This window comes from Bos taurus, chromosome 11, assembly GCF_002263795.3.
Source record: "Bos taurus isolate L1 Dominette 01449 registration number 42190680 breed Hereford chromosome 11, ARS-UCD2.0, whole genome shotgun sequence".
In the NCBI taxonomy this organism is placed as follows: domain Eukaryota; kingdom Metazoa; phylum Chordata; class Mammalia; order Artiodactyla; family Bovidae; genus Bos; species Bos taurus.
Window position 1 is genome coordinate 20,112,715 of NC_037338.1, and position 13,815 is coordinate 20,126,529.

The following is a 13,815-nucleotide window of genomic DNA, read 5'->3' on the forward strand; positions in this document are numbered from 1 at the left end:
AGTTGGCAGGTCAAATGGCCATGAAGTTGGAAGTCAAATACAAAACTCAGCTGAAGAGATGTTAGAAATCTGACAAGCCAAATAGTCCACAAAGATAAGAGACACAACATCGTTTCCTTTCTTCAAATGACAACTACTTCGAAGTTTCCTTTGGCAGATACCTGAATTTTGCTCCAGATTCTTGAGAGTTTTTACTGGGCATTCATATTTCAAAATATATGTTCCCTTTGGCACTAACGTATGTATTTTATGTATGAATTTATTGAAGAATATTAAATGTTACTGGCCTACTTAGATATAGGTATTTTATAAATATTTATGCATAGCTCTCATTGCACATGGTATTTTTATAAGTACAAATAATATGTATATATTAAATACCACATGAAAATTTCCTTTTGCACACACATTCTTTACACGTGTCTTGTGTGTAAACATTTTTTTTTTCATTTTGCTCTGTTGTTAGATGCTGTTAATAACAATTTATTTCCACATGACTAAGTAACTTTTTTTATATCTTGTGCAAATACAGAGTGGCAGTTTTTTGAGGTAGCAATTTTATTCCCAAGCCCCATTTTCCCTTTACTACACTGTTCTTCAACTCCTAAAGACTTTCCCTCTCTACCCTTTCTTCATGAGACTTCACTTCTGGGCTCTAAACCATTAATCCCAAACCTACCCCTTCAGGGGCCTAGTGGTGCTGATTTAATTTATCCTGGCTTCTTTGCCATTCCACATTATTTATTTGCGTTGAACATCTTGGTACTGAACATCTCCAGTGAGGGAGAATGCCCTTGTATAGTGGATTATCCTTCCAAGCTAGGCATTTCCTGTACTATGATGGTTTTTAGGTTTGATGGATTTTTATTTCAATATGGAAGAGAGGGGAAAACTGCTTTAGGAAGATTTTAAAGATTTGGAGATTCTGCTTTGGGTTACAAAAAAGTTTAGCGCCTTGAAAAATAGGTGGTTACCTTAGAAAACTAACTGAGACTAAGCAAGTGGACATAGAGAAGATATTTTGATCAGGTTCAATTAATGCACTTGTATCTGTAGAGCAAGCCTCTGGCAGGCCAACAGTGAGCTATTTTTCTATTAGTCCCTGCCATGGGAGAAGAACTGAGAAGTGTCAGCGGAACCCTCCCATCTATTTAGGGGGCAGAGAGCAACAAGCCAGTGTATGCAAACAAGTGCAGACTCAAATATTCTAGCCTGTTGCCATTAAGTATAATCCTGGGCCCAGCAGCACCAAGCCTCACTCTGGAGCTACTGAGTTGGAATCTTCATTTTAATGAAATGTAGATATTTTGTGTGCACATTTGGTGTGTGAGAAGCACGGGTCAAAGGGTGTGGATCTCAGTCTTTTAAATCACAGACTCATTTTAAAATCTCCTGTGACTTATGAACACTCTTATGAAAACGTGAAGGGAGAATTACACAAACACTTTTGCATTCAATTTTAGGGTTCCCCCAAATGCTAATCTGTTAATAATGAGGAAGTCCTAAGTAAAACCTCCAGTCATAGTGCCAGAGGGGCTGCTGAGTGTCAGCCAGAAGAGTTAGGGGAGGATTCTTTCAGGAGGCAGAGCTTAAGTAAGTTTTGAAACATAACAGAGACTGAACAGGGAGAGGAGTCAAGAAGGACATTTCAGGTGGGAGAAATGCCTGGGTAAATCGGTCCAGAAGAGAAAACAACAGACATGTATTTCTACACAGAGTAAGGGGAAGGTCAATGAGGAGACTGCAGTTTGATAGCAGGGTTTCCTTGCAATTCATTTTCACTGTCTGGACCTCTAAGAAAATGAGACTGGACTGTGGGTTCAGTGCCTCTTCCACTTGTGGAGGCGGGGGGTGGGGGGCACCAGGAACCTTCTGATATGTGGTTCTGTTAACAGGTAACACCTCATTTCCAGTGCTCAGTTCTTCCTCTCGGTGGACCTTGGCCACGTGGCCCCCAGGCTTTTCCAGGAACTCCAGCACCCCTGGGGCACTCCATCTGCCTGGGTGCTTCTTCCTCAGGTAACAGAAAGGGTCTTTTAAAGTCATTATTCAAATGAGACGTCAGAGAGACTCTGTCCCTCTAGAATAGCAGCCTCACCCACCTTCCTTTTTCTTGCTCAAAGCAGGAAGAATTTCATTACTTGACATTACATTATATTTACTTATAGATTCATTTATGGCCTTTTTTTCTCTAATGTATTCTCTTTGTTTGCTATTGTAGCTTCAGTTCAGTTCAGTACAGTTCAGTCGCTCAGTCGTGTCTGACTCTTTGCGACCCCATGAATCGCAGCACGCCAGGCCTCCCTGTCCATCACCAACTCCCAGAGTTCACTCAGACTCACGTCCATTGAGTCAGTGATGCCATCCAGCCATCTCATCCTCTGTCATCCCCTTCTCCTCCTGCCCCCAATCCCTCCCAGCATCACAGTCTTTTCCAATGAGTCAACTCTTCACATGAGGTGGCCAAAGTACTGGAGTTTCAGCTTCAGCATCATTCCTTCCAAAGAAATCCCAGGGCTGATCTCCTTCAGAATGGACTGGTTGGATCTCCTTGCAGTCCAAGGGACTCTCAAGAGTCTTCTCCAACACCACAGTTCAAAAGCATCAATTCTTCAGCGCTCAGCTTCTTGACAGTCCAAATCTCACATCCATACATGACCACAGGAAAAACCATAGCTTTGACTAGACGAGCCTTTGTTGGCAAAGTAATGTCTCTGCTTTTGAATATGCTATCTAGGTTGGTCATAACTTTCCTTCTAAGGAGTAAGCGTCTTTTAATTTCACGGCTGCAGTCACCATCTGCACTGATTTTGGAGTCCAGAAAAATAAAGTCTGACACTGTTTCCACTGTTTCCCCATCTATTTCCCATGAAGTGATGGGACCAGATGCCATGATCTTCGTTTTCTGAATGGTGAGATTTAAGCCAACTTTCATCAAGAAGCTTTTTAGTTCCTCTTCACTTTCTGCCATAAGGGTAGTGTCATCTGCATATCTGAGGTTATTGATATTTCTCCCGGCTTGTGCTTGATTCCAGCTTGTGCTTCTTCCAGCCTAGCGTTTCTCATGATGTACTCTGCATATAAGTTAAATAAGCAGGGTGATAATATACAGCCTTGACGTACTCCTTTTCCTATTTGGAACCAGTCTGTTGTCCCATGTCCAGTTCTAACTGTTGCTTCCTGACCTGCATACAGATTTCTCAAGAGGCAGATCAGGTGGTCTGGTATTCCCATCTCTTTCAGGATTTTCCACAGTTTATTGTGATCCACACAGTCAAAGGCTTTGGCATAGTCAATGAAGCAGAAATAGATGTTTTTCTGGAACTCTCTTGCTTTTTCCATGATCCAGCAGATGTTGGCAATTTGATCTCTGGTTCCTCTGCCTTTTCTAAAACCAGCTTGAACATCAGGAAGTTCACGGTTCACATATTGCTGAAGCTTGGCTTGGAGAATTTTGAGCACTACTTTACTAGCATGTGAGATGAGTGCAATTGTGTGGTAGTTTGAGCATTCTTTGGCATTGCCTTTCTTTGGGATTGGAATGAAAACTGACCTTTTCCAGTCCTGTGGCCACTGCTGAGTTTTCCAAATTTGCTGGCATATTGAGTGCAGCACTTTCACAGCATCATCTTTCAGGATTTGGAATAGCTCAACTGGAATTCCATCACCTCCACTAACTTTGTTCGTAGTGATGCTTTCTAAGGCCCACTTGACTTCACATTCTAGGATGTCTGGCTCTAGGTCAGTGATCACACCATCGTGATTATCTGGGTCGTGAAGACCTTTTTTGTACAGTTCTTCTGTGTATTCTTGCCACCTCTTCTTAATATCTTCTGCTTCTGTTAGGTCCATACCATTTCTACATACCTAAAATGGGGCCTGGCACATAGTTAGTTCAGTTCAGTCGCTCAGTTGTGTCTGATTCTTTGCGACCCCATGAATCCCAGCATGCCAGGCCTCCCTGTCCATCACCAACTCCTGGAGTTCACTCAGACTCACGTCCATCGAGTCAGTGATGCCATCCAGCCATCTCATCCTCTGTTGTCCCCTTCTCCTCCTGCCCCCAATCCCTCCCAGCATCAGAGTCTTTTCCAATGAATCAACTCTTCCCATGAGGTGGCCAAAGTACTGGAGTTTCAGCTTTAGCATCATTCCTTCCAAAGAAATCCCAGGGCTGATCTCCTTCAGAATAGACTGGTTGGATCTCCTTGCAGTCCAAGGGATTCTCAAGAGTCTTCTCCAACACCACAGTTCAAAAGCATCAATTCTTCGGCACTCAACTTTCTTCACAGTCCAACTTTCACATCCATACATGACCACTGGAAAAACCATAGCCTTGACTAGAGAAACCTTTCTTGACAAAGTAATGTCTCTGCTTTTGAATATGGTATCTAGGTTGGTCATAACTTTCCTTCCAGGGAGTAAGCGTCTTTTAATTTCATGGCTGCAGTCACCATCTGCAGTGATTTTGGAGCCCCCAGAAATAAAGTCTGACACTGTTTCCACTGTTTCCCCATCTATTTCCCATGAAATGATGAGACCGGGTGCCATGATCTTCATTTTCTGAATGTTGAGCTTTAAGCCAACTTTTTCACTCTCCTCTTTCACTTTCATCAAGTTTTTAGTTCCTCTTCACTTTCTGCCATAAGGGTGGTGTCATCTGCATATCTGAGGTTATTGATATTTCTCCTGGCAATCTTGATTCCAGCTTGTGTTTCTTCCAGTCCAGCGTTTCTCATGATGTACTCCGCATATGAGTTAAATAAGCAGGGTGACAATATATAGCCTTGATGTACTCCTTTTCCTATTTGGAACCAGTCTGTTGTTCCATGTCCAGTTCTAACTGTTGCTTCCTGACCTGCATATAGGTTTCTCAAGAGGCAGATCAGGTGGTCTGGTATTCCCATCTCTTTCAGAATTTTCCACAGTTTATTGTGATCCACACAGTCAAAGGCTTTGGCATAGTCAATAAAGCAGAAATAGATGTTTTTCTGGAACTCTCTTGCTTTTTCCATGATCCAATGGATGTTGGCAATTTGATCTCAGGGTACTCAATAAATATATACTGAATAAGTGACCCCTTGACTACAACCAGTGAAGAATGTAAAAGCCATGTTCACAAACTCCATAACTCCACAAATAGTAATGTATGAAACATTCCTGAAATATACCACACATATGCTGAGACTGTTTTCAACCACTTTTCTTTAGTCTAGATGAACAAGAAATACTAAACACATGGAACATTTTAAGTCCTGAAATTCAAACATTTAAAAGCAAGGCTTACAAAAAATGTCTTTATAGTCCATGTATAATGCATAACTATTTCTCTTGTAGCAAAGCTGAAACATGCTGGTGTGTACTCAGCTGGGGTTTTCCTCCAAAATGCCACATTCCGACTGAATTCATATGTACTGTATCTTCTCGATTATCCCAAGTTTGATTTAAGGAAAAATGTAAGAGAAACTGAAAGTTTAGAACATTTTGAACAAGAATGTCCTTATACCTGGAGGATTCCTCTCCTTGCTACCCAAATAGAATTGCACCAGTCCTGGAAATAAAGTTAATCTGTGCTAATGAATTTGACTGAACAGCTGCCAAAAATTAAGGAATTTTCTAACCAGTGATTTCCCTGTAAATAAAGAACGTCAGGTCACATCTTGGTTAGGAGATTTCAGTTTCACCTAATCAAATGCAGCAGGAAATGGTATATATGAGACAGTGTGAGCATGCAGACTACAGTCCTAGCATACAGCTCTGAGCAGGTTAGACAGTGAACCACCAAATCCTAGGACTCTTGGTATTTGAAATTGCTTTTGAACTCAGGCAGCACCGATTTTATTTGTGGATAAGACCTTCAAATATAGATGCATACTCAGTTTTGATTGTTGATTGGAAACCAGTGACTAATAAATAGCATTACCTAACACTGCACAGAAGAACTGTACAAAAAAGATCTTCACAACCCAGATAATCACGATGGTGTGATCACTTATCTAGAGCCAGACATCCTGGAATGTGAAGTCAAGTGGGCCTTAGAAAGCATCACTACGAACAAAGTTAGTGGAGGTGATAGAATTCCAGTTGAGCTATTCCAAATCCTGAAAGATGATGCTGTGAAAGTGCTGCACTCAATATGCCAGCAAATTTGGAAAACTCAGCAGTGGCCACAGGACTGGAAGAGGTCAGTTTTCATTCCAATCCCAAAGAAAGGCAATGCCAAAGAATGCTCAAACTACCACACAATTGCACTCATCTCACATGCTAGTAAAGTAGTGCTCAAAATTCTCCAAGCCAGGCTTCAGCAATATGTGAACCGTGAACTTCCTGATGTTCAAGCTGGTTTTAGAAAAGGCAGAGGAACCAGAGATCAAATTGCCAACATCTGCTGGATCATGGAAAAAGCAGGAGAGTTCCAGAAAAACATCTATTTCTGCTTTATTGACTATGCCAAAGCCTTTGACTGTGTGGATCACAATAAACTGTGGAAAATCCTGAAAGAGATGGGAATACCAGACCACCTGATCTGCCTCTTGAGAAATCTGTATGCAGGTCAGGAAGCAACAGTTAGAACTGGACATGGGACAACAGACTGGTTCCAAATAGGAAAAGGAGTACGTCAAGGCTGTATATTGTCACCCTGTTTTTTTAACTTCTATGCAGAGTACATCATGAGAAATGCTGGACTGGAAGAAACACAAGCTGGAATCAAGATTGCCGGGAGAAATATCAATAACCTCAGATATGCAGATGACACCACCCTTATGGCAGAAAGTGAAGAGGAACTCAAAAGCCTCTTGATGAAAGTGAAAGTGGAGAGTGAAAAAGTTGGCTTAAAGCTCAACATTCAGAAAACGAAGATCATGGCATCTGGTCCCATCACTTCATGGAAAATAGACGGGGAAACAGTGGAAACAGTGGCAGACTTTATTTCTGGGGGCTCCAAAATCACTGCAGATGGTGACTGCAGCCATGAAATTAAAAGACGCTTACTCCTTGGAAGGAAAGTTATGACCAACCTAGATAGCATATTCAAAAGCAGAGACATTACTTTGCCAACAAAGGTTTGTCTAGTCAAGGCTATGGTTTTTCCAGTGGTTATGTATGGATGTGAGAGTTGGACTGTGAAGAAGGCTTGGTGCCAAAGAATTGATCCTTTTGAATTGTGGTGTTGGAGAAGGCTCTTGAGAGTCCCTTGGACTGCAAGGAGATCCAACCAGTCCATTCTGAAGGAGATCAGCCCCGGGATTTCTTTGGAAGGAATGATGCTGAAGCTGAAACTCCAGTACTTTGGCCACCTCATGGGAAGAGTTGACTCATTGGAAAAGACTGTGTTGCTGGGAGGGATTGGGGGCAGGAGGAGAAGGGGATGACAGAGGATGAGATGGCTGGATGGCATCACTGACTCAATGGACGTGAGTCTGAGTGAACTCTGGGAGTTGGTGATGGACAGGGAGGCCTGGCGTGCTGTGATTCATGGGGTTGCAAAGAGTCGGACACAACTGAGCAACTGATCTGATCTGAACACTGCAGATGGTGATTGCATGAAATTAAAAGACGCTTACTCGTTCGAAGGAAAGGTATGACTAACCTAGATAGCATATTAAAAAGCATAGATATTACTTTGCCAACAAAAGTCCGTCTAGTCAAGGCTATGGTTTTTCCAGTGATCATGTATGGATGTGAGAGTTGGACTGTGAGGAAAGCTGAGTGCCAAAGAATTGATGCTTTTGAACTGTGGTGTTGGAGAAGACTCTTGAGAGTCCCTTGGACTGCAAGGAAATCCAACCAGTCAATCCTAAAGGAAATCAATACTGAATATTCATTGGAAGGACTGATGCTGAAGCTGAACCTCTAATGCTTTGGCTACCTCATGTGAAGACTTGACTCATTGGGAAAGACCCTGATGCTGGGAGGGATTGGGAACAGGAAGAGAAAGGGACAACAGAGGATAAGATGGCTGGATGGCATCACCGACTCGACGCACATGAGTCTGAGTGAACTCCAGGAGTTGGTGATGGACAGCGAGGCCTGGCGTGCTGCGATTCATGGGGTTGCAGACAATCAGACACGACTGAGCAACTCAACTGAACTGAACCGAACTGCATACTTAAATGGTCTTCCAGGCTTAAAAAAAGAAAAAGAAAAACACTTTGACATTCATCTCTTTTCTTTCTTATCTTAGGTTATTTGTCCATGTTGGGTAGGTGAGGCCCTTAGGACTGGTTTACGCTTTGTCTCTTTCCAGAAGGGATTCAAGGCAACTTAAAAGACTTTGTGTGTAATGAGGAGTCATTCCTATTATGTTCTTTGTGATAGGTTCTTTCTCTGAATAGCTGTATGTCTCCCTCCTTAGATTCTTTCAAGCCTTTGCTTAAATCTTAGCTCCCCAGAGGCCTTCAACATGTCCTATATATATATATCGGCCTTCCATCTCCAAACATTCTGCATCTGCAGATTCAACCAACTATGGATTGAAAATATTCTGCTTCCCTGCATGCATGTGTGCTAAGTCGCTTCAGTCATGTCCGACTCTTTGCGACCCTAAGGACTGGTAACCCATCAGGCTCCTCTGTCCATGGGATTCTCTAAGCAAGAATACTGGAGTGGGTTGCCATGCTCTCCTCTAGGGGCCCTTCCTGACTCAAGGAACAAACCTGTGTCTCCTGAATTGCAGGGGGATTCTTTACCACTGAGCCGCTGGGGAAGTCCATTCTGCTGTCCTAGAGAGTTCCAATAAGTAAAACTTTAATTTTCCATACACTGACAACTATTTACATAGCGTTTATGTTTTCTTAGATATTACAATTAATCTATAGATGATTTAAAGTATACAGGAGGATGTGTATTGGTTATATACAAATACTATGCCATTTTATATAAAGAACTCAAGCATCCTGTGATTTTGGGATTTTTAGGGAGAACTGAAACTAATACCTAGGATTGACTGTATAAAATATCACTAATGGCCCTTTCTATCTCTTTACCCCTCTTGACTCATAGCACTTACCATTCAACATATTGTATATTTCTTGATTATCTCCTCTACCCAACCTCACTAGAATATAAGCTCCATGAGGGTGAAAGCTTTGCTTGTTTTATTCACTGCTGCATCCCAACAATTTGATCAGTGTTTGGCACATAGTAGAGACTTAATGAATATTTGTTGAGTGAGTAAATGCATACCTTCTCAAAACTTAGTACAAATACCTGGCACATGATAAGTATTTGTTGAATAAGACAATGCTTTATTGAATGAATTAGAGAAAGGTGTGTGATTCATTCAAGGTCATGCAGACAGTGATAACTTGGCTTGTATAGATTTCAGGGTGGCCTGGTGTGCTACAGACCATGGGATTGCAGAGTTGGATACGACTTAGCAACTGAACAACATCGATTTCAATCCCTGCTAGTGTTTTCTCTGGTGTCTCTTCATTTATATACTGGGTAGCAAATCCAAACTGTTATATTGTCAAAGTTTCTTTTCTCATCCAATTTGGTACCTGCCAAAATGAACACTGTACGGCTATGACAGTGATTATAAAGTGAGAAGAAAGTAAAATTTTGTCTGTTAATGTTCCTGGCTAGTAAGAAAATGAAAAAAGAGAGAGGAAGAGAGAGGTCGTCAATGATGCCTCCATTTCTCCTGCTTCCCTACATGCAGTCAGGAACTTATGTGGAGGGACAGGTACGCATATACCTCTCCCCAGCACAGGCACTAAATATATTCCTGCCCTCCAGGGACTTGATGTCCTCACCGTCCCTCTCTCTATCACCTTTCTTATTTTACACAGTGTCACAAGTCCTGTGCATAAAGGCAGAGCAACTCCTAGAGGTTTATTACAGGTCACTGAATTTGGACTCCCACGCAGAAAACCAGGAAATCTGCCATGGGGGGCACCCCGGACTCTCCTTGCATTTACTTCACAGACAACATTCCATCAGGATGTTTGAAAACCACAGCTGACAATAATCTCTTTTAGGACCCCGAGGTCACTTAGGCTCAAGCTCAGGGCCATCTGCCACACCTCACTCTGCTGATGGACTGGACTCGTCAGCACATCTCTCCCACCTGCCGTTGTGGACGTTCGGAAGCCCACTCATTAGAATTTGTCCTCAACCCTCTAGAAGCAATCGTTCCTTGGAGAGGATAATAATAGATAGATGCAGCCTTGAGCTGCCTGACTGCCGACTGAACTGGAGCAGGTGGAAAGGGGAGCCCTTTCACACATTCAACACGAGTTTACTGGGGGCCCAACCTGTGCCAAGGAACTGGGCCAGTAACATTGGCACTGCTCTCAGGCTGACTTATTTTTCCTTCATCTTTCCAAACCTGCCTGAGTGAATGTGAAAACTGTTCTAAAGGTCTTCACCTTAACCTTCCTGGGACATCTAGATGCCCTTGACTGGGGTCCAGTCGTTTGTCTGGCAGAAGTACATGTTATGCAAGTTAGGCACCCACACAAGAGTTAACACGTGGTGCCCCTAAGCTTTGCACCTAATCCCAGAAATGCTGGGAGACTTACACAGCGAGCACTGGATGCTGAGCTTTCTCAAAGGTAGCCATCTCCTTTGTGGTGATGGTTGAGTCACTAAGTCATGTCCAACTCTCGCAGGCCCACGGACTTAGCCTGCCAGGCTCCTCTGTCCAGGGGATTTCCCAGGCAAGAAGACTGGAGCGGGTGCCATTTCTTTCTCCAGGGGATCTGCCCTATCCAGGGATTGAACCTGGGTCTCCTGCATTGGCAGGCAGATTCTTTACCACTGAGCCACCAGGGAAGCCCAATCTCTGTTCCTAGAGTGGTCCAAGACTTCCTTTTTGGTTTGTAAAGTCCTATTTTAAATTGTTTCTAATTGTGAATCTGTCTAGAAACAAAGATGAGAGTTGTGAGCATTGTTTCATTATGTTGTAACTCTCAGGACCTGCTGCATAAGTCTGATTGTTAGGGAATATGACCCTACATTCTTATTGTTATGCAACTTGTTCATGTTGAACACAGGAGTGTAAGTCTCCATGACAGGTACAAAAAAGAATATGCCCTCTACACTCGTTACCCTCCAGGGTTCTTGGCTTCCTTAATCAGTAGAAATTGATCAGAGGCCACACAAGAAATTCAGGCAAGGCTTTCTTGGGGTGAGAACAAACAATGGGTTCCCTTGCTTGCTTCTCTTGGGGAGGGGTGGGGAGTGGCAAGCTGTTCCTATGTTGGAGGAGGGCAGTAGCTGGTTCAGGAGTCCTGCTAAAAGGTGGCCTAGGTGGTTTTCCCACCTTTTAGGTGGTGGTGTGTGTACGGGGCATGTGCTTTTGGGTTCTTCAGAACTGGCAGTTGGGTGTTTTGGTCTCTTTGTATCTTTTGTCCAAAATTTGCTCCAACTGGGTGGTTATTTTTGGTCCCATACAGTTTCTTTGTATTTTGTTGCTTCGGGTGCTGCAGGTATATTTTGCCTTTGGTGCAAAGCATTGCAGCACTGCAGCAAAGGGTCCTCTGCCCCAGGCCTGGCTCACAATTTAGTTTAAAATTTTGTAGAGGTGATAAAGCAAGTACACAAGTAACTATAATACAAGACAATATATGATAAATGTCATCAACTCTATGACATTTTCCAATGCCAAATAGGGTTGTGGAAAATTCTGAAAGAGATGGGAATACCAGACCACCCGACCTGCCTCTTGAGAAACCTATATGCAGGTCAGGAAGCAACAGTTAGAACTGGACATGGAACAACAGACTGCTTCCAAATAGGAAAAGGAGTACTTCAAAGCTGTATATTGTCACCCTGCTTATTTAACTTATATGCAGAGTACATCCAGAGAAGGCGATGGCACCCCACTCCAGTACTCTTGCCTGGAAAATCCCATGGACAGAGGAGCCTGGTAGGTTGCAGTCCATGGGATTGCTAAGAGTCAGACATGACTGAGCGACTTCACTTTCACTTTTCACTTGCATGCATTGGAGAAGGAAATGGCAACCCACTCCAGTGTTCTTGCCTGGAGAATCCTGGGGATGGCGAAGCCTGGTGGGCTGCCATCTATGGGGACACACAGAGTCGGACACGACTGAAGCTGCTTAGCAGCTTAGCAGCAGAGTACATCATGAGAAACACTGGGCTGGAAGAAGCACAAGCTGGAATCAAGATTGCCGGGAGAAATATCAATAACCTCAGATATGCAGATGACACCACCCTTATGGCAGAAAGTGAAGAGGAACTAAAAAGCCTCTTGATGAAAGTGAAAGACGAGAGTGAAAAAGTTGGCTTAAAGCTCAACATTGAGAAAACTAGGATCATGGCATCTGGTCCCATCACTTCATGGGAAATAGATGGGAAAGCAGTGGAAACAGTGTCAGATTTTATTTTTTTGGGCTCCAAAATCACTGCAGATGGTGACTGCAGCCATGAAATTAAAAGACGCTTACTCCTTGGAAGGAAAGTTATGACCAACCTAGATAGCATATTCAAAAGCAGAGACATTACTTTGCCAACAAAGGTCCATCTAGTTAAGGCTATGGTTTTTCCAGTGGTCATGTATGGATGTGAGAGTTGGACTGTAAAGAAAGCTGAGCACCAAAGAATTGATCCTTTTGAACTGTGGTGTTGGAGAAGACTCTTGAGAGTCCCTTGGACTGCAAGGAGATCCAACCAGTCCATTCTGAAGGAGACCAGTCCTGGGTGTTCATTGGAAGGACTGATGCTAAAGCTGAAACTCCAATACTCTGGCCACTTCATGGGAAGCGTTGACTCATTGGAAAAGACTCTGATGCTGGGAGGGATTGGGGGCAGGAGGAGAAGGGGATGACAGAGGATGAGATGGCTGGATGGCATCACCGACTAGATGCACATGAGTTTGGGTGAACTCTTGGAGTTGGTGATGGACAGGGAGGCCTGGCGTGCTGTGATTCATGGGGTCACAAAGAGTCGGACACGACTTAGCAACTGAACTTAACTGAACTGATTTTGCTATGTTATCCAACAATGGAATAATATGTATTTAAACTGAGATCATCTGGATTATCTGGGTGAACAGTCAGTAATACTGACATTTCACTCTACGTTAGTGGTTTTAAAGTTCTTTCCTTTTTAAATAGAATTGTAAGAAGGACCTTGGCATATGTCATAGGCAAAAGTGTAGTTGTTTTGGCTGAGCTACAGTGAGGAGTCCCTCCCTTCTCAGTCCTCTACCGTTTCACTAAAGAGTTACTTGAAACTCCCTCCTGACTCTTATGGGCTCCAAGAAACACAGTGGAACTATGGAGAGATGATGAGTAAGTGGAGAGATTGCTTCTGGTTGGACTGATCAGGTGGCCTGCTGGCAGAGGCAGCATTTAAAGTCGGTCTCCGTACAAAGTGATCATTGGACTTTGCATTGTATAGTACTGGGTCATGTGGTCTGGGTGTACCTACCCTGGGCATACATCTTCATGACTTGTGAAACGGGCTTCATAGACAGTTTGAGGGGAGATCCCACACTTGATCCCCTCATGGTCATGTGCACTCTGCCCCTCCAAAAAATTACTGAGTTTCATGGTGATGAAGGATCCGAAGTTCATTTCTGGCCTCCTCTGACCCTTCCCTTGCTCTTCCTCCTTTTCCTCTAAGGAAACTTTATGCTGTTCCTTTGTCAGCTCAGGGGCCCAGCTTATCTGGATATTTGTCCTTTGCCAGCAGCAACACTACAATGGAATCTAATATTTATTTCTTTAGCATTGGACCCCAGAAGCAAATATGCAGTTCAAGGCAATAATGATGAAACTACCACCCTCAGGGGAGAAGGCAATGGCACCCCACTCCAGTACTCTTGCCTGGAAAATCCCATGG